At 42.7% G+C, this 25,893-nt stretch overlaps 1 protein-coding gene across 6 annotated transcripts in view; it reads right to left on the bottom strand.

Moving 5' to 3' along the window:
• BACH2 (BTB domain and CNC homolog 2) overlaps positions 1–25,893 on the bottom strand; it is a 193,491-nt gene that overhangs the window by 100,858 nt on the left and 66,740 nt on the right. For 3 of the 6 annotated variants that reach the window (XM_051777771.1, XM_051777773.1, XM_051777775.1), the window contains one exon: positions 4,289–4,397. The gene's annotated coding sequence lies outside the window, so the exon portion shown is untranslated. Of the gene's footprint in view, positions 1–4,288; positions 4,398–6,127; positions 6,300–25,893 lie in introns of all 6 variants that reach the window. The other 3 variants (XM_051777772.1, XM_051777776.1, XM_051777774.1) reach the window with 2 other exon arrangements.

Raw genomic sequence — 25,893 nt, forward strand, 5'->3', positions numbered from 1 at the left:
CTCTTCTCAGAGAAAAATAATCCCTATAAGGGGAGAGTAAAGTTTAACTACCAACCCAAAGGAGATAAAAGGACACATCAAAAGGCACGCAACCTGTCGTTTCTGATTCCTTACTCAGAATTAGCATCAGCACTGAGTGAGAGTATATACAAATCCCCTACAAATGAATATTTGCCTATCAGGGACTGAGTGGAGGAGCAGAGGGGCTGAAGGCCAATGGTGGTGATGGGCTATGTGGACATCCTTAGAAGTCACACTGTGCCAGCACACACTTTGCCAGGCATTTCTGAGTGTGATGTCCCACTGCCTTGTACCACCTTCCTCAGATGCTAGGGTCACCTTTGGTAACCCTCTGACCAGCCTCAAGCACTCTTTGGTTTCTTTCTTACACACAACTGTATTTACATGTTAGGAGATCTCCATGTAACTTGAAAGATGACAGAAGCTATGTTTCTGATTCTGTTGGGTTGTGCAGGGTGCGCATGTTGAGCAGACAGGAATGACTCAAAGCCATAAGCAGACAGACTGAGAGGAGAAAGGTGAGAGACAGGGAATATTCCAAAGCCTGCTGCTGCACCGGGGCAGCCAAACTCCACAAGAAATAGGCCTGAAAGAGTTGGAAAGAAAAAAATCAACTCTTTTTAAATCTGGAAATCATTTCCTCTACCCTTTAACATGGAAATGCAAGCAGCAATGGGCGATTATCCTTTGCGAGGAAGCACATCCCTCCTGTTCTAGTCCCTGGGGTGGCTCGTCCCATCACAACATCCATGTCTTTCAGCAACATCAGTAGGTTTTGTCCTCACCAATGAATGTGAGGAAGGTTGGATATTAGGAAGAAATTTTTTACAGAGAGAGTAACAGAGAGACATTGGAATGGGCTGCCCAGGGAAGTGGTGGATTCTCCATCCCTGGAGGTTTTTAAGATGAGACTTAGTGGCACTTATTGCCATGGTCTAGTAACCATGGCAGTGTTGGATCAAGGGTTGGACTTGATGATCTCGGAGGTCTTTTCCACCCGTTTGATTCTATGATTCTATGATCTCCACTGCACGCATGAGGAAGTCAGCCATAGGTCTGATGAAGGAGGTTGGCCAAGAACATGCAGGAAACCTGTGACCAAGGCAGGGAACTGAACCCAGACCATGGGTTCCAGTTGGGTGGAAGCTGGGTCCAAGCTGGGTGGTTGACAGATCACCTCTTCTTCTGGGGCTTTGTGATTTAAGTTTGGTGGGTTTTATAATGAACATTTTTTTTTCATTTGTCTAGTCACTACGTTTCATTTCACTTCCACTTCTGCTTTGTGAAAGCTTTTTATTCTGCTTCTTTTTGTTTTGGCTAAAAAAATCAACACAACTGAAGATTAAACAGAATTTACCTTTCACTATTTGGTCTTTTCCCCCACCAACATCATCCTCTCCCTAGAGCTCAGTGTTAAGTGTCCTTTGTGCACCCTGTGCTCATGACTATGGTGTCATTAAAACACGGGAGTGATATTTAGAAAGAGATGTCTTAATTCACAGCTTCACAGAATTACAGCAACTGCTTATGCAAACAGCAGCACTGTGAGGCAGCAGAGCAGATCTGGTGGGAAAACCAGAGAAAAGAGATGCACAAAAAAGGTAAGTTCCAAAGTGAATGTTCTGATGCTGCTATGCATCACACTGACATGAGTAATCATCTGAAGAACAGCTACCAGTAAGCCACTGCATCAGACCGCCTAGGATGTTTTACTGGGTTAGCTAATGAATCACTGGGAAAACGTGAGCCATGTGCTCACTGCCAGGGTAGTCGTCATGGTGGGTGAGAACAATGTCTCTTTCACTATCATCATGATCTGTGGTTTAATTGATATTTGAAAATTTTTTAAGATTCCCTGTGAAAGGCACATAATATGCACTTCTAAGACAAAATTCTGTGGTATTATACTATTTTCAAGGAGGTGCAACAAGTCAAACCACTATTTCATGAAATAATTCACACTGTTTGAATCCTTCACAGAATGTCTCAAGATTTTGAAAGGGAAAAAAATAACTCATTTCCACCTGTGTAATAACTAACACAGTGAGAAAGAAAAAGACTTCAGACTTTTGTGAGAAAATGCTGCAAACCCACAAACTTTCAAAAGTCCCCAGTATGCTATTTTCAGCTTATCTGGATGTGGCCCAAACTATCCACAACTAACCAAGGTGCATCAGATTGTCATCATTCCACTCCCACCACAGGCTTTTTGTGCCCACTGTGCATCCACAGCTTTCAAGCCCTAAAAAATAACATAAGACTTTTACGCTTAAAGCAGCTGAGCAGCTGCAAAAATAACTGTGTAAAAATACTGAATACTTGGTCCCACTCAGCAGCTGGAAAAACAATTACTGAATGAAAAATTCAGCGTTTGATACTACTTAATAGTTGGGGAAAAACTATTTGTGAATCATAATTAACATTTATTTAACCATTTAAAAGCACGTATCTACTGTTTGAGGCTTCATGGAGAGCCAATATGTGTCCTTCTGGCACCATTAAACAGACTAATACAGTTAAATTGGAAGGACATGAGGCAGAAAACCGCAAGTGAATCCTTCAAGGAACTGGTACAACTGAGACTGCCTCAGCAGCATGTACTCCAACCTAAACAACTCTGTTTCTATGATTTTAAATGATTTTATAATTCTGTGAAAGCAAGGGTGGCTTGGGTCAGGACGTAAGTTCCAGAAGCAGACACATCATTTACAGGCATGATACTGAAAACAAATATTATGCCTTGTTCTAAATTTCTAATTAGAAAACTGTTAGAATTTAGACTTTTTGAAGTCCTAATTTCCCCCAAGCAATTCCCTCACTTGTTCTCTGCCAATCTGTGACAGCTGAAATGCCTGATCATTGACAGCAACTGGGTCCTTTTTTCATCTCATTCACCTTCACCCATGCAGGGTGAGTTGAGTGAATTGGGCTGAGTGCCTCATGAGTCCAGCAGGCACAGTGCAGGCACAAACCAGCAGTTGTTCTATCTAGCAGATAACTTCTGGCAGAGCTGAGCCAAAGAATTTTGTCCAGCACAGCCTCACCTGGACAGAGACCACAGCTGACCACAAAGAACAAAGATACGCAAAGAAAAAGCCTATTGCAAAAATTGACTCAACTGCTGCATTTGAAGGACTTGGTGATGGGATTACGGGATTAGCATATATATATATATATATATATATAAAACCTAGTTTATGTACAGCAAATGTCACCTGTAGGGAATATTTTGCAAGGTGCTGAGGAGTGTGAGCAGCCTGCATAATATACTTAACTAAGTGATTTGAACTCTAAGTCGCTAACTCTCCCACGATTGCCATCTCAAGCGACCATGTTATCAGAGGCCATTTCAAGGAAAATGCACTTATGTCATAAATACTTCTCATATCATACTTCTCGTAACCTGCAGCAGCAGAAAAATGAAGGCAATATAAAATGAAATAAAAGATATAAAATTTCAGGTCACAAACATCCCCAAATGGATTATGCTTTCTAAAGGAACTGTTTAAATAGCATGATGAGGTTTTCTTAGTGCATATCTTGAAGTTTTCTAGGACAATGCTATTAATTCTAAATGCTAACACGTTCTCAATGCAATTGGCTCGTAATATGAAATAGGGCCCTCTACATTGAGACTCACTCATCACTACGATGATCTCAATAATCCTTGTGGATCCCTAACCAAATCAGGATATTCTACAATTCCGTGATCATGGAAACAGATGCAGCTGACAAATTCACCTCCATTCATAGCCTACTGAGGTTCCCAAGCCATATCCCCTGCATGCCCAAAGAGACAAACTAGTGCTCTTTTTGGATCAGAAAGGGCAACCTGTCATGGACGATTTCAAACTGAGTTAGGCAGATCACAGTTTACAAAAATCTCCACAAAGCATTTGCCCTAGCAGGGCTACACCACATAGCTAAAATGCCGAAGTATAAAAATGCAGGCAGGGATGAACACTCAAAAAACATGTATGCCACAGAGTTAATGACAAAATAGATCAATATGTACTTGGCCAAATTTCTTCATAGGCTTACATATAGCTGCATGTTATCAGAAGCGTTCAGGTACTATGCTGGGGAGTTTTAGAACAAGTCAGCAAAAAGCCTTTAAAGGGCTTTAGCTCTATGCTTCAGATTCCCACATGCAACGCTAATGTCAACTAGATGTTAAACTATGAAATTATAAAAAACAACCAAAACATCTCAGAACCACCTCAAAACTGAGGAAATCATTTAATGTTGCTTTTGCAAAAATACTTACTTACAATACAGTCCTGGAAGCAACTTCCAAGCAAGCCAACTGCTGCTCTAGACAGTTTAGTGGATGGTGTGGCTCAGCTCTTTCATACAGGCAGCACCTACAGTTATACCTAGAAAAGGAGAGATAACCAAAATTCTTTATGAGCAAATACACAAATAAAGCAATCTTTCTCTTTAAAACTATAACACGGTTAAAACTAGCTTCAGTATGTCTCAATAAAGTTCTCTTACCAAGCTTCATGTGTGCTGCCTGCTCACAGGAACAAGCCCCAAGATGCAGCCCAAGCCAGCCTACGGTGTATAAGCCAAGAGTGACTGTGCTTGAGAAAAAAGCCCCACACCGAGTGTATCAAAGCAGCAAACAAACGAGCGCAGCTGTTTTTCTCATCTAGTTCTACTTAAAACATTTGCAGGAAACGCAAGATGAATTAGTGCCAAAGAAATGTAGGTGATTTCAGCAAGGCCAGGAATTCCAGGCACCAACTTCTATTTTCTCTCTCTTGAGTGGGTGTTCACTTGTAAGTTGTAGACACGTTAGCAATTCAACAACTGAGCGAATTAACGTTCGGCTTAGCAGTCATTGTTAGGTTGGGAGGTTATTACTGCTTGTTCTGCTAAAGTGACAGGTTTAAATTGGTTTGTATCGAAAAGTTGTTTTCTACAATACATACTCCCTGTCTTTTTGTACGGAATAATTTTCTTCCATCATGTCGACTGCTACTGTACAAACCAATAATGCCAGCTCCACCGCAGCAGCTGGGATAGGCAAGGAGAAACAGCAAAGGGACAGGTGAGGAGGAGAGAGCACTCATCACCCATCATTTCTCTTTGGGCTGCCACCTTGTTTTTTTCCCAGGTATTTTATGTGGTTGATTCAAGACTTTTCAACAAAGGACTATGCTTGCGTTTGTGGGACACGTTCTGTTTTTTAAGCAAGGAAAGGCAAAACACAAGAGTAAAGAGAGGGCTTTACTTCATTGAGCCATGAGTCTGAGAAAGATGTTTGCCATCAGGCACTGCTTGGTGCACAGGATGGAGAGTTGTGATTTCCCAACTTTGCAGGTGATCATTTTTAATGGAAAAAACAAGTTTTCAAGGTTGAGCTGACTGGTACAGAGGAAAAAAACATACCACCACATGTCAAATTTTTGCAGACTCAGATCCATTTTGTACTAGTAAACGAGCTTGCATCCTTCCCTCCCTTGTGTTTTTTTTTTTATTTTAGGGTAGCTCACAAGCTGCTGACAACTCACACTGTACTAAGAGCTGTTCACACCGCACAAAGTGTTTACCACTCACAACTGATGCTAAAAATTAATTTACAGTACCGCTACAGCAAGCTTTGACAAATTGTCATGTGTTGACACAGTCATAAGTTGTTGGTTAAAAAAAGTAACACTTCCCTCTTCTGCCACTTCATGTTTGAGACCAGGGATGGGCACATTATGCAAAGTTTGAGGGTTTGTAAGCTTCATAAATGTTTGGGCTTCACAAAACAAGCTTGGTTGTGAAAGTTTTTTCTCTTACAGTTAGGCATGTGTTTATTGCCAAAAAGACTCTAGTAAGAAAAAAAAAATCCTTTCCCATCTACCAAGATCTGTGTGTTGTGCAAAACTAGGAGAAAAGGCTGTAAAATAAATAACCTTATACGATACTTGTTCTAGGTAAGATCACAGCAGTGACAAATAGCCTGTACCAACTCCTCAGAGCTGTAGACACCACCCTCCTACTGTAGAAAGGAAGGAAAAAATACAGCTACAAGTAAGAGTTTTAATTGTTCTCAGCTGTCACACAATGTTATCTTAAGTGAACGCATTTATTTCTCGATTCTCATGTGTACCTCTATATGGAAAAAAAACTCCCAGCATTCATCAGACGAGGTCCAAATTGATTTCCGTGTACTCAAGATAGTAAGTGTTAGTCAGCACTCATGCCCACCATTGGCAGCTCTTAAATTGTAACTCCTTCTCTTCTTCCTCAGGGCAGGATAATTAATCTGTCTCATTTACAACCTGGAATCAGTAATGGACATAAAGGTGTTTCCAGTTGACATGAGCAGCGTTTCAGTGGTGAGACAAACTTAAAACATTAGCCCCACACTAGCCTAAATCCAGGTAAATAAACAAAGCCAAGCAAAATGAGCACTCAGAGCACCTGCCAAATGGGCTTCATGAGGAGCACTTAAAAGCCACTGCTTTACATTGTGCACCAGTGACCTGGACTTCCTGTGCTCTAGTACCTCTTTGTAAGCTGCAACAAATCTCAGAGCACAGACTGCATGAGGATGCAGAGCAAATTCATTCAGGAAATTAGCTTGGCAATACAAGGAATTAATTTTCTCTTTTTTTCCCCTTAACGATTGTACAAAGTAGAGATGCTTTGAGCGGTTCCAAAGTCCTCAAGAGAGGCAAGGCTGTACCTCTGTAGGACCAATCCAACTGCCCCCTGCTTGCATCAGTGCAAGAATCATCCATCTAATTTCTCTACAAAATCCAAAACATGTTACATCAACCAAAAAGACCTCCTGCAAAACATTAAGGGGGGGATGAAATTTCATACAGTCTCTTCACCTCACACACCCTGTACAGAATTTCTTCATCATCTGAGATGTAACTCTGACAAACTACTTATTCTCAAATAGGTCTAATGGAAGCAAAGTACATTTACATCATTACAGTCAGGATGGACACTACCTTGTGCTGCCAGCTGAAATGGTATCATCCATGCTTAATTAACTCATTGCTGTACACTCAGAAAATCACTAAAGTAAGTGGCAACTCCTACCTTCCTCCTCCAAAGTAACAAAAATTTACAAATATTTTCTGTGCATCCCATGAAATGCATTATTTCACTGGATTGAGTCCAAGAGTCAATGAGGCTGAAATAAAAATGATTCAACTATTAAGTCAAAAACTTCAGCTGTCTATTTACCTAAAAGGCAACAATTTTCTCTTCCACTTTGGAAGAAAACTAATTTTACCATAAGTTATCTCAGTTGCCAATATACGATCTCTCCTGTGCATTTTTACTTCTTTGCTGTATGGAAGGGAATATAAGGACCTTAAACCCACTGAGTTCTTACTTTGGGATGGAAAGAACCCAAGATATCCCCACTAAGCGAGTGGAGAATACTATGAGGAAAAAAGTGGGACTTGGGGTTTTCTGAAGTTTTTTTTTCTTTACGTTTGTTTATTTTGGAGTGCTTTTTTGAGACAAAGTATCTGTTTACCTGTGACAAGTCTTTTCCGGAGGGATCGAACTTGTGAGCGTGAAGAAACCACCCACAAGCAGAAGGGCCGTTCTTGCCAAGTCCCTTTTGTGAGCCTGTGCTTGCTGTAACCAATACAGGGCCAGTGCAGGAAGGTTCAGTATTAGGGAAATGCAGACTGTGGATCTCCAGTGGTCTCCCTGCATCACACCTCTCTGCTCTGCCCTCCAGGTTTCATCACAAGGAGGATGGCAGAGTCTTGGCTGATCCCACAGTCACACTCCCTCAAGCTGCTATATGCAGGGCATCAGGAGAAAGCCATAAAGATGACATTCATCCCAGCAAGCCATCACCAACATTTCAAAGGCAAAAGGAAATATATGAAGCTGTCCTGCTCCTTGATGATACACACACACAACTGAAGGGGTAAATACACGTATTGAATATATATATACTAAATATGTACTGGATAGTCTCTGCTTGCATGGGATGCAGACTGCATGAAACAAATTCTCCTGGCTAGAAATTCAAAAGGAAAGGAAGACTGTAGCTTTCTTATTCCATGGGAACTGTTCTTTCAACCAGTGAGACAAGACGCTAACCCAAAGATTTCAGAGCTGCTGGGGTTTAGGGGGGTAGGGCCTCTCCTCTCCCAAGGCAAGCAGCATCAGTGACTACCTACACTGTAGGCAATTTTCTCGTCTCTGCTCCATGCCTGTCTTCACGTTGCTGCAACGGTCACCAACTCATCTCTGTTACACAGAGCTTGGCCACTCAGGAGCAACAGGGAAGCTGCTTAACTGGCAGCCTGGCAGGATCTCCTGTGAGCATGTGGGGGTGGGAGGAAACCTCCTAACTTCCCATTTGGGGTGGGGACATGCTTCAAAAGTGGTTCCAGTTCTTAAACTTTAAGAAAGGGCTGAGATGCTCAAACTGTCTTGAACAGAAAGGATTTCAGTACTGGAATACTGGAGATATTTAAAAGATGTGTAGATGTAGCACTTACGGACATGGTTTAGTGGTGGACTCAGCAGTGCTGGGTTAACATCGAGTTGGACTCGATGACCTTAGAGGTCTAAAGATGCTGTTCCCTTCCTGACTCTCCTCCCCCTATGAAGGAGGGAGCAAGGGGAAGTAGTATCTCTGCAAGCATGAAACAGTGGGAAAAACCATTAGATCTTTGCCTTTCTAGAGCCCACTTTGTATTTCCAGCCCTTTTAAGCAGAGAAAAATTAGTGTCCCTGCGAAGAATGTAATGAATTGAAAGCTGGCATCTGTGTCCACCTTTGCTGCTTCATCAGAAAGGAAGCGCTAGGATCTCTCAGAAGGCAGACTGGGAACTGCCTTCCCCATGCACGCAAGTATACTCACACACATGTGCGTGGGTATCTGTAGGGGGTTTCTGTGGCTAGGTTTTGGTAGCTGAGGGGCTACAGGGGTGGCTTCTGTTAGAAGCTGCTAGAAGCTTCCCCTGTCTGTTGAAGCCAATGCCAGTTGGCTTTAGGATGGGCTTCCTGCCGCTGCCCAAGGCCAAGCCAATCAGGAGTAATAGCAACGCCTGGGTGATAAGATATTTAAGAACAGAAGGCTGTTGCACAGAAAGAATTCCAGCCAGGAAAGAGTGGAGTGAGAACATGGGAACAACAATGTAGACACCAAGGTCAGTCCAGAAGGAGGGGGAGAAGGTGCTCCAGGTGCTGGAGATGAGGCCCCTGCAGCCTGTGGTGCAGACCATGGTGGAGCAGCTGTGCCCCTGCAGCCCATGGAGGACCATCGGGGTGCAGAGACCCACCTGCAGCCCATGGAGGAGCCCATGCTGGAGCAGGTGGATGCATGAAGGTGTCCCCCATGGGAGGCCCAGGATGGGGCAGGGTCCTGCCAGAGACCTGCAGCCCATGGAGAAAGGAGCCCATGCTGGAGCAGGTTTTTCCCAGGTAGGACTTGTGGTCGCTGTGGGGGACCCACACCGGTACAGCTCATTTGTGAAGGACTGCACCCCATGGAGAAGTGACCCACAGGACAGCAGTTTCATGAAGAACTGTTGCCTGTGGGATTGACTCACATCAGAGAGGTTTGTGGAGGACTGTCTCCCATGGGAGGGACCCCACGGGAGCAGGGAAAGGACTCCTCTCTCTGAGTGGTGGCAGAAACAACAACTGACCGTAACCCCCATTCCCCGTCCCCCTGCACTGCTGTGGGGGAGGAGGGAGAACATGGAAGGAAGGAGGGGTGGGGGGAAAGCGTCTGTAAGATTATTTTTTGCTCTGATCCTATTAGTAATAAATATAAGTACTATCCTCACTTTGAGTCTGTTTTGCCCGTGAAGGTGATCAGTAAGTGACCTCTCCCAGCTCTTGTCTCAGCTCATGAATCCTTCACTGTTTTTTTTCTGTCCTCTGTCCAGTTGCAGAGGGGAGTGAGAGAGCGGCTTTAGTGGGTTCCTGGCATCCAGCCGGAGTCAACCCACTACAGCATGCTTCTCCTTTGCTTTACCTTTTTTTGTTTTTAACTGTATATACTAGGATATTTTTCAGTACTTTCTTAGCATGATGTACATTGTATGGTGTGTAATGATCAATGACAGCATTATCTACAGCATTAGCACAGAAACATATAATTCATTGAAACAAGACTTTCTTCTTCCCCAGCTTCCCATAGATAGTTTTGTTAAATAAATCTATCTAATTTCTTGCTTGATTTGAGTCTACTCAGATCGAACCTCTAATAAAGCCAGAAGCATTTTGGTTTTAAAAAATATATTCCCATCCTCCCAAATCAAATCTCTACTTCTAACTGAGATAATATCATCCTGTTTTTACTGTAATGTAATACTTCTAAACAAATGAACTTAAAAATTCAGTTAGGGCAATGTACAACTGAAGGGCTCTAGAGGTTTATGTATCACATGGCAAAAATCACTCCTTGTACACCTCGTACACACTCCTTGTATAACCATAGGATTCTCTGGATGTTTTTGAGCAACCTCAGGCCAGAAAGGTAACGAGGTAATGAAGAAAATAATGTCAAGTTTTATGAGATCTTTAGCAAAAATGTTTAAATTGAGCCATGTGGTTAGTGCATTCTGAAATCCTCCTATCTAATCTATGTAGCATTATCTTATGTGTAATCTGGTTACAAGCAAAATAAAAGAGACTGCTGGAAACCTTGCTTGACCTTTTGATTCACAGTGATTTCCACAGCAGAAATCACTGCAGGAAAGGTACCAGTCAAAGTAGTTAACTAGTAGTGTACAATCCACCTTTAATACTTGCTGATAATGACAACTCAATGAAAGGAGGAACATATTCCCATGTCCTCTGAGCCAACTATTCTTTATAGGGTGTTCAAAGAGCCACCATCCAATTTATATACGCTTTCGTACTTCCCTCAAAATTACAAAAGCATCCCAGTTTCAGGAGTTGCTCGGCTGCAGTGAGAACATGTTCAAAGAACCTGTCTGTTCAGCAACATGGACACCAACACCGGCAATACAAACGTTGAAGAGGCATGTGGGCTTACGCAAAAATTTCAGTCAGCATAAAGAAAAGCAAGACTAGGACACAAGGATCCTAAATTAATCCAGTTCCTGTCTTCCCACTGACTTCCCTTACCATTGGAAAGACTTTGGTTTGGATTTTAGTCAAGTCTGGTTTACAGTGCCCAACTTCGTCTGTCATAAAAAAACTCTGACCCTGCTGGAATGTTACTCATTACGCAGCCCTGCAAAAATTATTAGCTACATTACAAGGCATTTCCCTTTGGGGACCAGAAAGGGTGAAGAAAGGGGATGGAGAGTGACAGCTTGTGGTTTCAAATGCAGAAGCAAAAAAATAAATAAGCAAGAGGAATACAGGATACAATGTGTTTACATCTGTCAAAACAAGTTTCCTGGAGACATAGAGGGTTCATGCTGCTGAGCTGTCACTTCTGCTTGAAACTGCTGCCTCATGCTATCAGGAGGTCAGTCACTGACCTACTTTCTGATAGGACTGAATTAATTTGCTACTTCTGTACACAAACCCTTTTTATTTTTTTAAAGGAATACTTAAAAAAAACCAGAAAAAGCTGCCTTTTATCCAATTGGTACTGTGCAAGGCTACTACATACCCTGGCACAGGGCCCACTGTGCTTGGGCTGCCTATTCTTTTGGAAAAACCTGTACAGAATATTTTTAATGAGTTGACGCTGCAAGTGATATCTTTCCTTTTTGAACTTCTGCACTACACTAATATCCACAATTTAACCCACTATGCACAATAACGGAGGCTAGCACTCAAATAGACTGTGCTTTCTCTAGGTTGCTCCTGAAATAGATGCCTACCACCACAGGATTAGCTCCCTAAACAGACAGATGCATGGCACAATATACTTACAGGATTAAAACATGAAGTTATTAATAGAAAACAACATGAGTAGGTGAAACTTATGAACTAAACACCTATTGATCCAGTTGTTCCCTGCACAGAGCCGGCTAACAGTGCTCGCCAGGAGATGTTGGTATGATAGGAGCCCTTAAAAGCATTCTTCTCAAACAGTGAAGTGGCAGAAGTAGTAACAAAAGAGATGCCACCTACTTCCTCTCTTTGCTTAAAGGCTACCTACCTGCACATAGCTCTAATGTCACTGCAAAAATCCTTTCATTAAAATAAAGCCATTGGCTGAGGGTTTCACAGATCTTTCAAACACCTGGACCACCAAAGCATCAGAAATCAGCTCTTGGAAGCTTCATTGCTAGGGTGGACTTGTCTTTCCAGGTCTCTCGTGGGTAGCAGCATTGGTGTTTGGAAACAGAAAAGCAAGGTACCAGTGAAAGCAGCGCCATTCCACATTAAGGTTCTGGACTAACATTTGGAAGATGAGACCTCTTCAGCACCTTGGTCTCATACAGTCACCTTACTCTCCATCTGCTAAGCAAAGATAAGGATCTTTGGTACTTGCTTCGTACCAAAACTGACTTGAGCTCTGATTCACCAATGATGATGTGGGGATGACGGAAGACTTCCTGAGGTGTACGTTGGTGGAAAACTTCTGTCTTCTTCAAGCTGACTTCCAGCCCCAAAAGCTCAGCAGTCTCTGCAAAGCAGGATGTTAAACGCTGCAGAGCTGCTTCTGTGTGGGCAAGATCGTGCTCTATGGCAAACTTGCCACTGGCTGCCGCAAGAAAGGAGCTCCAAAGAGGAGATACAGGGACTCCCTGAAACAACATCTCAGCTTTGGCCATATTGATCATCATCATTGGTCTACTTTGTTCTCCAATCGGGAGACATGGAGACACACTATTCATAACTCTGCTGCTTCTTTTGAGAACACACGCAGAACCATTCTTGAGGAGAAAAGACAACGCAGAAAGAACTGTGCCTTGCCAATACCGCCTAAGGAGACACTCCACTGTGCCTTTTGCAACCGGTCTTGTCTATCTCCCACTGGCCTTTTTAGCCATCAGCGTGCTTGCAGCAAGCGTGGATAGAATCCTTCTCAAATCTTCGTTCGCGAAGCCTAGCCATGATGATGATGAGTACCAAAACACTGTGGGAGAGACTCGCACTTTCCTTTGCCTTTCCCCAGGGTCCAATCTAATAATAGTGGAGGTAGTACTAACTACTGTAATAAAAGGCGACTATCGGTATCACAACAGATTTATGATCACTCAAGTTCCTGGACTTGATTAGGCTCGTGTTGCCAAAGATAACTATGCCAAACCTAGCACTTGCAACTGCAAGTGCATTTTTGTCAACCCTTTTAGCTTTAATCTGTGCATATTTACAAGCTCTGAATCTGAAGTTCAAATACATCCAATAATTCACTCAAACCCACCAGGATTTGAAAACATTAAGGAAGTGTCAAGATGTCATTGAGCTTGTTCTGCAGAAAAGAGTGCTTTATAGTTTCAGAAAGAAATAGAAAAGGGAGCTATTTAACGAGATGGTGGCATATTGAAACATGGAGAGATAAGTAATTAATAGCTACCTTCTCTAAGTGAAAACTTTTCTGAGTGAAAAATCAGTTTATATGAAAAACTACAAGTCAATTGCTGCCATTTTTGGATGGATAAGAACTGTCATGCACGTTAGCATCTCCATTACCATGAAGGATTTTACTCCTTTAAGCAACTCACAAAGACTTTCACATAAAGCAGCATGTGGGAAGCAAGGAACTAACAGAAGGAGACACCAAAGAAATGTTGACATTCGTAACTAGAATTTTAATGAAAAATGTTATCAGGAGTACATGAAAACAGGAGAGAACTTCTGCCATGAGAAGCTGAAACTTTAGTCTCTTAGGATCAGGAGTAACTACACAGTTGTATAGGTGCTATCATTAATATATATAATATTGGCCAAATAACCTCTTTATGTAGGTAGCCCAAACCATTTCCCTATTTAAAAGGTCCAATATTCAACTAGTAGATCACCTAATTCAGAACCCTCTTAACCCTGACATGCAGATTTCTTTACCAAATTTCTATACAGCTTCAAGTGGCACCTTAAAGTAAACAAAACAGGAGAGAGGAAAACTAGTAATGCTCCAAGAAATAGAGAGTATAAACCCATTAATTAAGCATTTAATTCTTTTTATCCCTCATGTCTATCTTCACAGTCTCTCTCGGCAATCAACCAATTTTGGGATTCACTCCTGTCATGCCAATCGTGGCAGTACTTCAGTTAAAAAGGCACTGTCAAACATAATGAAATTTTCCCTCAGCTTGTACCCACACTGGTGCTGTGTACAGCACACACACTGCCTGGCAAGGGAAGGTGGGGGGTGATAAGGCTTTATCTGCTCTAGTTCCCAAGAACTGCAGACCTGTCCTAGGTGGCAACAGCACAAGTGAATCACGCTAATGGCTGAGACTACATGCTATGGAAACCATCTCACACCCTCCCATACAACATACAAAAAGCACCCAGTGGTGTGTTTTCTGCCCAACTTAGTGGTGGACTTGGCAGTACTGGGTTAATAGTTGGACTTGATGATCTTAAAAGGTCTTTTCCAACCTAAATGAATCTATGATTCTAAGACTCTTTTCCAACCTGTCTCAGACTAAGGCATACTATAAACACAAAAAAGATTCCCATCATTTCACTATTACAGCTCAATCTCTCTTGAATCTGAGGACATCATTCCCTGTCCTTCATCCAAGGATACTGCACACAGAGCAAAAGGAAATGGTAGAGGGATTCCCCATTGGGAAGGACAAAATACACCTCTCTAATTGGCATCTCTGTTTCTAACAGTTTGTTTTCACACTGGTCCTACTGGAACTAGTGTTGGCAGAGATCAAACAGTAGGTCAGGGCTTATAAGGCTTTGAAATATGTAATGATAGTCACTGACAATGAGCAGCATGTTTGTATCTGCTGACTCAGGTGAGGAAGGCACTACTGATGTCCTGACTGCAAACTGCATTTAAAATGCAAGTTTGACTGCCTCATCTGAATTATCCCTGCTTTCTGTCCCTAGTAACCTCTGGCCTGGCAGTTGATATTCCCAAGCAGCTTGTGGCAGTAGCCATCCAAAGCCAGTGCCCAGGCTACTGGGTCCTGGCCATCACTGTGCTGTCACCCAGCATGCAGCGCAGCGGGGTCCCGATTTGCTCAGCCTCTGGGCATTGCTGCAGCACAAATGAGGATAATCCAAATGCCAAAGAAGGGCAGATATTCAGTCCTGCAACAACAGCATGCTTTACAGCAAATAACTCATGGCCCAGAGCTTGAAATAGAAATGTATGTGACAAAAACTTCACAACATGGAAACCGGTATTAAAAAACCAGCAAGCTGCACTGTTTGCCATCTTGTTTTCCAACCCTTGTGAAAAGTCCAACTAGCTCAAATACAAATTTGTAATATGGGTCTCTGAGTAACAGCTATTTTAAACCAATTTTGGCAGACGCTAAAAATTGTAACAAGGATGCCAGCTGTATGGCTTCTTGCTTCCTTCTCCTGGCTCCAGCTGGCCAGCAGTGGCGAGGAGACACCCAACTGCTCTGCTAGGGAAGCTCTAACACCTCCACCTTCCTTCAGCCCAAGTGTGCTGGGTTTCTATAGCAAGGAGAGCCTGCCTTTGCCACTCCAAGGACAGATGAAGAACACCACCAATAAAAACCAGAATCTTCAAAGTTTCAAAAGTTCCCTTTCCATAAAACCAGCCTTAGAAAGAGAATAACAGATAATGAGCTGCAAAACTGTTTTACAGGCACTCACTTGAGATGACCCACATAATTCATTCACTTTGCCACTTCACATTTCCTAAACTGCAGGAGTATAAAAGCTTTTACAACCATGCACAATCACGTCACTTTTCTCTGCTTTATGTGTAAAAGTGCCTGGCATATTTTTTCATTTGTCAGCAAAAATCGACATCTCCACACAAATACATGAACTGTGATATCCATTTACAAATGCATGAACAGCTAGCATTTGCTGATCCTGGTAACTTCTCTGCTCCTCTCTATCTTTTCCACCAGCCTCCTCTGAAACATCCGAGTGTGTTTCAGCTTTCCAAACCCCAGTCAATCCAGAACTGCAGCTGGAGCACAACTTGCCACTTAGCAGAGTTTCTTTTTCCTGGATCCTCAGACTGCACAAAGCTCCCAACTCAGCTTCCTACATGGGAATGCACAACAGGAGGGTAAAATTAAGCCTCATGACCACACAGCACACGTTGCAATGCATTAAACTAAATATAACAAAATATAAATAAAAGTAAAGAAAGGTCCACAGGAAGTAAATCCCACTTTTTCAATGCACATTGCAGGAACATACATGTACACCAGAAACGATTAGTGTACCACATCTGTGTTGGATGGAGGGAGGGGGAGAGGTCAAGTCAGGAAATTTGGGAAGCAAAAGCAGAAGTATCTGACTAGGAAACAGTACTGAAGAAAGAGGGAATTTTTTTGCACAACTACAGCAATGTCTGTAGGGCCAGGGGGAAGGAAGCAGTGAGGGTGGGAAGAGATGCAGTTCAAACAGCATTTCTGGAAGAGCATGAGGTCAGTCAAAGGAGGTCATGTCATTCCAGCAGAAAACCCTGCTGGAATTATCCTACTGGGCAAGAATGATCACTCTCACAGAAAGAGTGCAACGCATGGGCTCAGTCCAACTAAGCAACCCAGGACTCTGGCTATGGAAAAACAAACCCCAGGAAGTAAGGCCGTTCACAACAAACTGGACACAGATAGACTGCAGCTGCTGAAACACATAACCGGAGTGACATAATATTAGAACATACTTTTATTCTTACTAAGACAACAACAAACCAAAGCCTGAAGCTGTATTTTGGGCATGCTAGCTTAAACTATCTTTAGACAGGAAAGTGTGTGCATACAGATGTTCCAGCAGGCACGGAGAGCAAAGAGTTGGAAAAAGCACTTGCTCACTTCTGAACCTTATAAAAATCATCTGTTGTAAATAAGGCTGGGAATAAATGCACCAGGCCATGATGAAACAAAATAAAAATACAAAAGTGGGCAAGAAGCCAGTAGTTGGTCAGGGACTGGTGAAGTACAATGGTTGCATACCTTCTCCAGTTTCGCTTATCCCAATACATGTTTCCAGGTGTTATCCCCTCCTGCAGTCTCCCTCTACGTTTTACTCCTCCTGCCAGCTCTTTCATCCAGCTTTCTAACTATCTCACTTTCACAGATGCTCTCTTGGAATCATGATTGAAGCTATAAATTCATGTCTACACATCTTCAATAAAAATAGTTTTTCTAAAAGCTGTTCTTCTTTCCTATCAATGGTGACACAAATGATACAGTCACTGACAATTCAGGGGTCTCGCTGCAGCGTTAATCACTTATGACAGAAAGCAATGCTCTGTCTCACAAGGAAAACAGCAACAATGGAACTTTTTTTATATTATATATATATATATTATTGGAATCACTTTTACTTATGAAGAACTGAAAAATACAAGAACTGGCCTCAAATCTCTTGCTCTATGGAACACCTATTATTTTTAAAGTAAAACATAATTATCACCTCACTCCAGAAAAAAACTCATAGGTTGATCAGTGCACTAATAGACCTAATTTACGGTGATCACTGCTCAGCCTGCAGTAGTAGAAAGAAGAGGGAGGCAACCCTATGAAGCACAGTTTAGACATCCCTTGACAAAACCCCTGTAAAAACAGGATATAGAAGACTGGGATGCTTCCATGTTAACTTAATGACTGAACTCTGGTTTTACCCAAGAAGACTCTAACGTGCTGTGGCAAAGTACTGAGTTAAACCTCAAGCACAGAAAGGCTGTTTGTCGCAGGAAGGACACCTTTGCTGCAGCCCACCGACCTGAGATCCAGACGCAGCAAGGACAGGGTCCCTGTATAGGTCATGTGCACGTCTAGATGCATTCTTCCTTGTTGCCCTTGGATGTAAGGAAATTCTGCAGGCCACAGTCAAAGCAAGTTATGCTTTCAAGGTCTCTAAAGTGACCCAAGTGAACTAACAATACAAAAGAATCTGCTCATCTCACAACCTCCAAATCTTTCTTAATCCTCGGCCTGTGCCAAAGCAGAAACCCCAAAGCTTGTGCTTTGGGCAAGATGTGGAAGTGACTGTTCCTGTAAGCAGGAACACGAAAGCTTGTACAAGAAAACTGCGATACGCCCGGGGGCACATCACCTTTGGGCTCAACTTAATTTGACTTTATTGCAAATAAATTAGTCATGGGCAAGCATTGAGTTAATATTGTCAGGGCAAATTCTAGGCATAAAGCCCTGGGAGAGAAAGCATAGCTTTGGGTTATGGAGATAGGCCACCGGCTTGCTGGTGGCAGGCTGATGGAGGCACCAGATTAAGAAACACAAAAATGCACCAACAGGAGCAAAAAGAGATAGCAAAGATACTGATTAAAAAAACCCAAGAAAGTGCCAAAGCAGGGAAGCTTGGCACACAGGGACAGTGCCTGAGGAAGAAGTTCTACATGGCATTTTTAAAACAAGGGCAGGGAAGCAGGAGCAGAGTTCAGCTCCGGACTTGGAAGGGACCACCCTGGCAAGTGCCTCTGCCTCCAAGAGAGATTTCCTAAGCTCCTCACTTCCATGTGTGACCAGCACAAGGCTCTGCTTGCAACAGGCATGCTGTGCCACTGCTACTGCAGCGTGATAGCAGCTTCCCAACATGTAAGGGGATGCCGGTAATTCTAGTGCTGCCATAGTTTTTGTTAAGGTTTTTATATTTAACAAAGCCACTGTTGTTTTTTATTGAAGTTCACACATGCACACAGTGCTTAGAGAGAGTGTGTGTGTGGGGGGAAAGAGAAGTTGAATTGAAAGTTCAGCTTCTTTCAACTTAATTTGTTAAGAGGTTCATCGTTTTTTGACAGAATAATCTTTCCATGGTGAGTTATTTTCACCGGAAAAAAAGAGGAGACCAACAAATTGCTGGATATAATTTGTGCCTTAAATAATAAAGCAATTAATGGCATTTTAGCAAGAACACATTCTTCTCTCCAGAAATAAAATCCCTATTTCATCTCACCTAAATTGCTTGGTCAGCTTCAAATAAGCGCAATATAAATCTCCTTCCCATACTGCTGCTGTTATCTATGATAAAGGGAAGAGACAGAAGGTAATCCTGTGTTCTGTATTCACTGACACATCATTTTCATGCTACACTACACTGTAATTTATTTCTAATGGGATAAACCTCTTGTAGTCTTCCTGCATTGTTCAGCCACACACACATCCCCAATTTACAGTACCAAGATTGCGGGACCTGGCAGGTGCAATATCCAGGGACCCCGCGTGGTGGAATTAGGATGTCTGCTGCACATTTCAGCAAAGCTACAGTGGTGAAAATAAACAGAGTGACTGTATAATTAAGGTATGCTTTTATTCTTTCCCACCCACTACCTCCTGGAAGCAAGGCAGTCAAAGAGTATGACACTTTTCAGTACATCTTGTAATTTCCAACTAAACTTTTAATTTTTTATCTAATCGGTTTGAGATGCAAATCGATGCAAATAGACATGCAGAGTTGTGAGAGATTAAAGAGCATGGGAGACGGCAGAAAATGAGAAGTCCTTATGGTCTCAGTCGCAGCAGAGATATCGTTTCATACAAATGAAAATATCTTTAAAGCTCTTTCTGCTGTCCTCATCGAGAGGAATACAAGAAATAAGTAAACCAATGTATGAAAATCAAACCGGGGCTCTGAAAAGCTACATGTACTATTTTTGTTTACAACATTTTCACAGCATTTTGCAGAAGAATATAAAACCTGTGACTTGAGGCTTATAAAAACTTTCTTCAAATTAAAAGTCTAGACTGACGATTCAGTTATTCCTGATGCAATCCTGAAATGGAGAGGTGCAAACAAAAGGCTACCTATGATGTTCCTGCAGAAACTAATGTAATTTAGAGAACATCCCCATTAACTTGTAAAAACTTTTATCTGCCCAAATGTGCAAGATCACCATAGATACTTAAGCTGCTGACAGTTAATAAACGGTATGATCAAGCATCACAACTTAAAGATACAAGAATCTCAGTTTTACCATGCCTTTCATACCTAGCTCTCTACTTCTGCTGATTGCTACACTCACCTAGAGAATGCACCTTACAAAGTAAAATACTGTCTAATTAGCTGTCTAGTACTTATCTGGTGATTTCTATGGCCCCATCACTCCAGCAGCTTAGACCATGATTAATCTCTTCTGAATCAGATGGAAGGCAGAAACCTGCAGCTGCGACAGTCATCTCTCCAGATCTCCTTTCCTGTTGATGCAAAGTGACAGTCCCTTCCAGGGCACATGCCACACCACCGCAGGTACCCATCTTCGAGGCGGTGAATGAACCCCTCTGCTGCCTAGGGAAGGGACTAAGAGCTCCACTATGGCCACCTGCACACAGACAAACTCCTTAGGGGCCTGGCGGCAGGAGAGCTGGGTCTGGTCTCCTGGCTCAAGGTCACACACAGCAGCATTTTCACAGCTTTGCCATCTCCAGCTGGACTGGGGTCCTCAGTGTGCTCCATGCCCCTGGGAAGGAAGGTAACATTAACAGCCAGCCTGCAGAGAAAGGGCAGGAAAAATACAATGCCAGACACCAGTAGCAGGGCTGCAGCTGCTTTATATCGCTTCTTACTGCAGATTAGGAATGCTAGCTCTGGTTTACCAACAATTCATGCTTCAAAAATTTGATAAAATACCCCAAGGGCCAATTTCCTGCTGAACTCCATCCCTGCTGCCATGATCAATTTGTATTACGACTTTGTTCTGGGGGATGTATCTGTGAGAGGCCCAAATGACTTGATCCAGGCCAGATAGGCAGGCAGTCCATTGCATGTCCACACTGGATCATGGGCAAAGGCAAGTGGCCCCAATGAGACTGGACACCAGTTTAATGGGGTTTCCAGCTGAGATCCTGCAAGCGAAGCTCCTTGCAGAAACCACTGAGCAGCCCTACCAGATGGTCCTGGGGCTCTGTGAAACACTGGCCAGGGAAGCCCTTGGGCAACCAGATTTGGCCCCTGGCATGCCCCAAGCTCTCATAACTGGCCTCTGCTGCATCCCAACCTACCTACAGAGTTTGGCGACATCTGTATTCTGATGTCTGCTGACGTCAAAATTTCAAATACAGCAGGTCCTGTGTTCATTTAGGTTCTTCTCATCTGAAACTCCCTCTCAAATGCAATCCAGATGAGCTCCTTGGCATGGATAGCCCATGCCGTGGCAGGCCTTGCTGTCTGCAGCCCCACTTAGCAGACTGTTTTCAAAAGGGAGTCTATCTTCTAGATAGACTGCCTTTCACTGTGGTTAGAAAGGGGATCCTTGATCATGCTCCCAAGCTCACACCCTGCTTTCTGAGCATCTCTGGAGAGGGAAGGAAGCATAACTCACACCACCAACTCGGGAAAGTACTGTGCCTTTACTAAGCTGCTTGTGATGTCTACTGGTTCTCAAAGGGAAAATGCATGGCTTAGCTCTTGCCTGCCAAATAGGTGACTTTGTCACTTGGTTGCAGATACAAAAGGATGGTATCACGTGAAGCATGCAGGTCTGTCTGCACCTACTGCCACGGCTCACCCTGCTGCTGCAGGGGAGCTCTGCTGCACCAAACAGGGCAGGCTGAAAGCAAACCTCAATACAGATGCTCAGTCCCAGGTTTGTAGTTACCAGGAGCCAAAGTTATCCTACAAGGCTACTGAGAAAGAAACAAAAGGGTTAAATCTGGCTTAGCTAGGAAGGTTGTGGTAAACAGTAACAAATGCCTTTGAGGGATGTGCAAGTAAAATTCTCACTGCGAACATGGCAAAAAGCTTTGGTTTGGGTGCTGGAACAGTCTCCCCAGGCCTGGTGCTGGGATCTTCTTGTCTCTACCTTTTAAAGCTAGGCTGGATGAGAAATAATAAGAGTCTGGCTGGGAATGTGTGAGCAGATCATCAAATCAGTAGTTTCTGCCTTAAATTTCTAACTCTCTGAAAAATCAGCTTATCATCCAATAGGCAGGTGACACTGCCACTAGGAATAAACATTTGATGGCTGTATGTACCCCAGTGTAGAAGTCAAAAGAGAAGCAGTAGAGTTGAGGTAACACTGGCCTAACAAGAGGGGTGCACACTACTTCAACCCTGACACACAAGATGCTAAGCTGCAGTGATAAAAGCAGGGAGAATGAATAGGGTAACTTTAATATGAAAGCAGTAGAGGAACCAGAGTTATAAAGAACAAACAACTGAAATTCTATTTGTACTAGTGAAGGAAGGATTATAAATAACACGGGATGTTATTTTTGTCCCCATGTTACACAAACTGGTCTAAAACTCAGGTACCTAAACGTTTTTTTTACTGTAGTAACTGCCATCATCTAACACATCAACTGAAAAAACCCACTAAACTGTGTTGTCTAACACACAAGCACCCATGAAGCAGAAAGGTAAGAGCTACCCTTCACCTCTGAAGACAATCTGTAGCTACACTTACACCACCTTGGGCCACTTTTAAATATAGCTACAAGCAACTTTACTCCCAGTTCAGCGTGTGAAATACATGCTTTTTTTCTATTTCCACAGTAACTTGCATCACCTACTAGCCCCTGAGGACAGCTTGTGAAATCACAAAAAGTAGTGTACTGTCCACTGCTCCTAATTAAAATCTCACAGTCCTGAGGTCAGAGAGCTCTGGAGAGCTGGTGAGGTCGTGTGATTTCCTTGAGGCCAGACAGAAAAAGCACTCTAGACCAGAGATGACAGATTTCTTGGCTTGTCCATGCAATTCAGCTCTCTGCAGCCTGGGCCAGAAATGCCGTCACTGGGAAGCTCTGGTTCCTCTCAGTGACTTTAAATAGTCTGGATCTCTAAAGGAGAAAACCCCATGTAAGCACACACCCACTCCCCCAAGTGTACCAAGAGTAACTTTTTCCCCCAAAGCCTTCTTGCACCCACAAATGTTGCTCTGGGAGCCAATGTGGCTTCAATGTCTGTGCCAATCTTCAGCTGCTCTCTGCAGTTTTTCTGTATCATTGAGTGCCAGTAAGTGTTCACACTCCAAGTAATATCTGGTCTGACCATTTGCATGTTCCTCCAGCTGCTCAAGAGCCCATCTGCTCAGACAGGCTTGCTGGCTTCACTCTCAGCACACGACCCAATGTTTCCATCACTTACCCTGGAGAACTTGGGGGACACGCTGGTGACAAAGTGACAGATCTTTGCATTTCTGACAAATTCATTCCGTCTGTTACCTAGTATTTTCCCCAGGTATTTACCTCTGGAGGCATGAGGCATCTGTGCCTCTGGTGAGTTTCCAATACTCACATCCACATGTTAAAATGGAAATAACATCTGAGAGGAAGACTCCTAGTTTGGTCTTTACATTTGTATTTTCAATGACTAATTTTGTTTAAGTTGGTAAACGCAGCTGTTGCCTTGCCAGTTGGTGACATTTCCTTTTGGACTTCCCCTCTGGTTGGTGTGTCTCTGCCAAGACATGTAAATTGTCTCATTCCTTGTATTCCTCTGCCTTTTTATACAATGCTTCAGTTGGGATTTGCTAAAGGTCTCTCAAGATTTGTTCCCTTAAATAATTACTAGCCCTGCAATGCCAGACAGTCTTTACTTAAAAGTATTCTGAACTGTCACTTAAGCATCCCATGCTCAGGATGCTGGATCTAACTGATGTAACACTTCCCTATATTATATCTAGTTGTACTTTTTCTTATGGCGACTTGGTCATGTTACCATCCTGTCAACAGCAACCTTACAGAGGTGATGGAATGCAGGTTGGTTTTACACCAGCGTTATCCATGATGAGCTGTTCACTCAGCTCTTTACTTACTTCAATGGTTCAAGCTTGTCAAGACTTCACAGTCATTATAAATACATACTTGAAAAGAGCAGATTAGTCTCCTGAAAAAGGTAATAAAAATATCCTCCCCAAGTGCACCAAACAGACAACCATACTAAACTGGCAGGTAATCTGCCTCAAGCCAGGGAGCAGGAGAGGCAATTCAAAATTCTGTTCGTTCCTTTATCTCCTGATCTGAAATGTCTGAACTGAAGCTGTAAGAGAAAAAAATTTGAATGTCTGTTGTTCTGGGTTTTTTTTTAGTGACTGTACCACTGAAAGAAACAGAACTTCTCTTCAACTTTTGCAATTGCTTGCATCACCTTTCTAAAATACTTTAACTGGAATGCAATTTATCTATCAGTTGGATTATTAACTTTTTCATATTCTTGTATTTCTTGAAGAACTCAGCAACTCTTCACTCAATCATTTTTCAGTAATGGTCTCTACCTGCAGCTACTCCAAATTTTGGCTTTAGTGAGTTTTTCACATCTGCCTTCGCGCTGTGAGACAGCATCTCCACTTTAGCATTTTCAGTTCCTTTGACAAAGTCATAGTGCTCATTGTCCTTCTCCTGCCACTAAACAGCTTTCACTTGCTAACCTCAGACAGGCCTACTCGGTAGTGGCACCTTGCCTTTTGAGCAAAGGGGATAGCTTTTTCAGGAACTAGATCAGCTTCTTGGGAAGGTTATCTTCCTTTTTTTCTCTTAGGTGCTCTACTCTTATTTGGAAACTGACTTTCCTGCTGCTTTTGCTGGATGTATTCAAATGTCCGGTGCTTGCTTTGATATTTCCGTCCTTGGAAAGCCCACTACTTGGGACTGCTCGGCTGAAAACTAGTTACATTTTTAGCAACATATGACATGCTGACTTGCTAGCAAAACCAATTTACTAATTCTTATTACTAATTCTCCTGCACATTTTTTTCTTTTTTTGTATTGTCACGCAAAAATAACAATCACTTCTACTGCACACGAAGTCTGCTGAACATAAGCACTGTGCTTGCCTCCGATACACTCAGATCACAACAATTCCACCAGCTGCTCTGGAGAGACACCTTTACCCTATGCCCATGCATCACCAAGAGCCTAGAGAGCAGGTAGGGCTCTGCCAGGTCCCACATTATTGCTTTGGAGGTAGAAGATGATGTTTGGCCATTGATTCCTCTGTTATGAAACCTGAAACCTGTCCCTAACCCTGAGAAAGAAGTCTCCCTGTTAGTAAGCAGATGTCAGGCTGAGGAATTTGGTCTAAATCTGCTGACAGCTCTTATCTCATCGCAGTAGTTGTCTGTTGGTAATACTGTGTAATTGTCATTTCATGTACTGTGTTTGAAATCTAGTTCAGAGCAATCGACCACTAATTGGTTCCCAGTCTACAAGCTATTTTTCTGCCTTGGAAGTCATAATTAATGCTACTCCCTCCGAGTTATCATCATCTTGCTTCATGAATATATTATAGCTTTGTTTTCATTCTTAAGATTGCTCTTCATCAATTCCTGGTCACAGACAGTTTGCTTACTCAAAGGATTTTACTCACTGTATTCCTCTATCTCTTTCACCTGTGTCTCTTTTGTTGTTGCAACCTTTCTTACAGTGTTCCAGAAACCTACTTTCTGTGGCTGTTTTTTTTTCCAAACCTTTCCCTGAAGAAGTCCTCAGAGGCTTGCCTGGCTCACGGTTTTCACCAAAGCAGGTCCTATCATTTCACCCATGACAGAATCTGCTACTTACCTGGCAAATACTTTGCCATCTTCCTCTCATTTGCCTCTTTTTCAAGGACAGATTTTTGCCCCTGCAGCTGAACCCCCAACAACAGGGTGTTGTATTACTGTTTTTCATCACGACCATGACTTTTGACCAGTTTGGTTTGGGTCATGAGACTCTACAACCTCACCCTCAGTGAGGTCAGCTGGAGCCTTGTTTTGGTCGCTGGGCTCAGGTGGTACCCACATAGTGCCAGCTGCTAAAGGATAGCAGCCGTTTTCCTGTCACTTACATTCTACTTGATAAGGATGCTGCAAGATGAAAAGATTGCAGAGTACTCACATTTTACAGTAACAGCAGCCATTTCAATACCTGGCTTAAAAAAGAAACCACATCTTACATC

The sequence above is a fragment of the Manacus candei genome, unplaced genomic scaffold (assembly GCF_025592945.1).
Source record: "Manacus candei isolate 608988 ecotype Guabito, Panama unplaced genomic scaffold, ASM2559294v1 h1tg000011l, whole genome shotgun sequence".
NCBI classification, from domain to species: Eukaryota; Metazoa; Chordata; class Aves; order Passeriformes; family Pipridae; genus Manacus; species Manacus candei.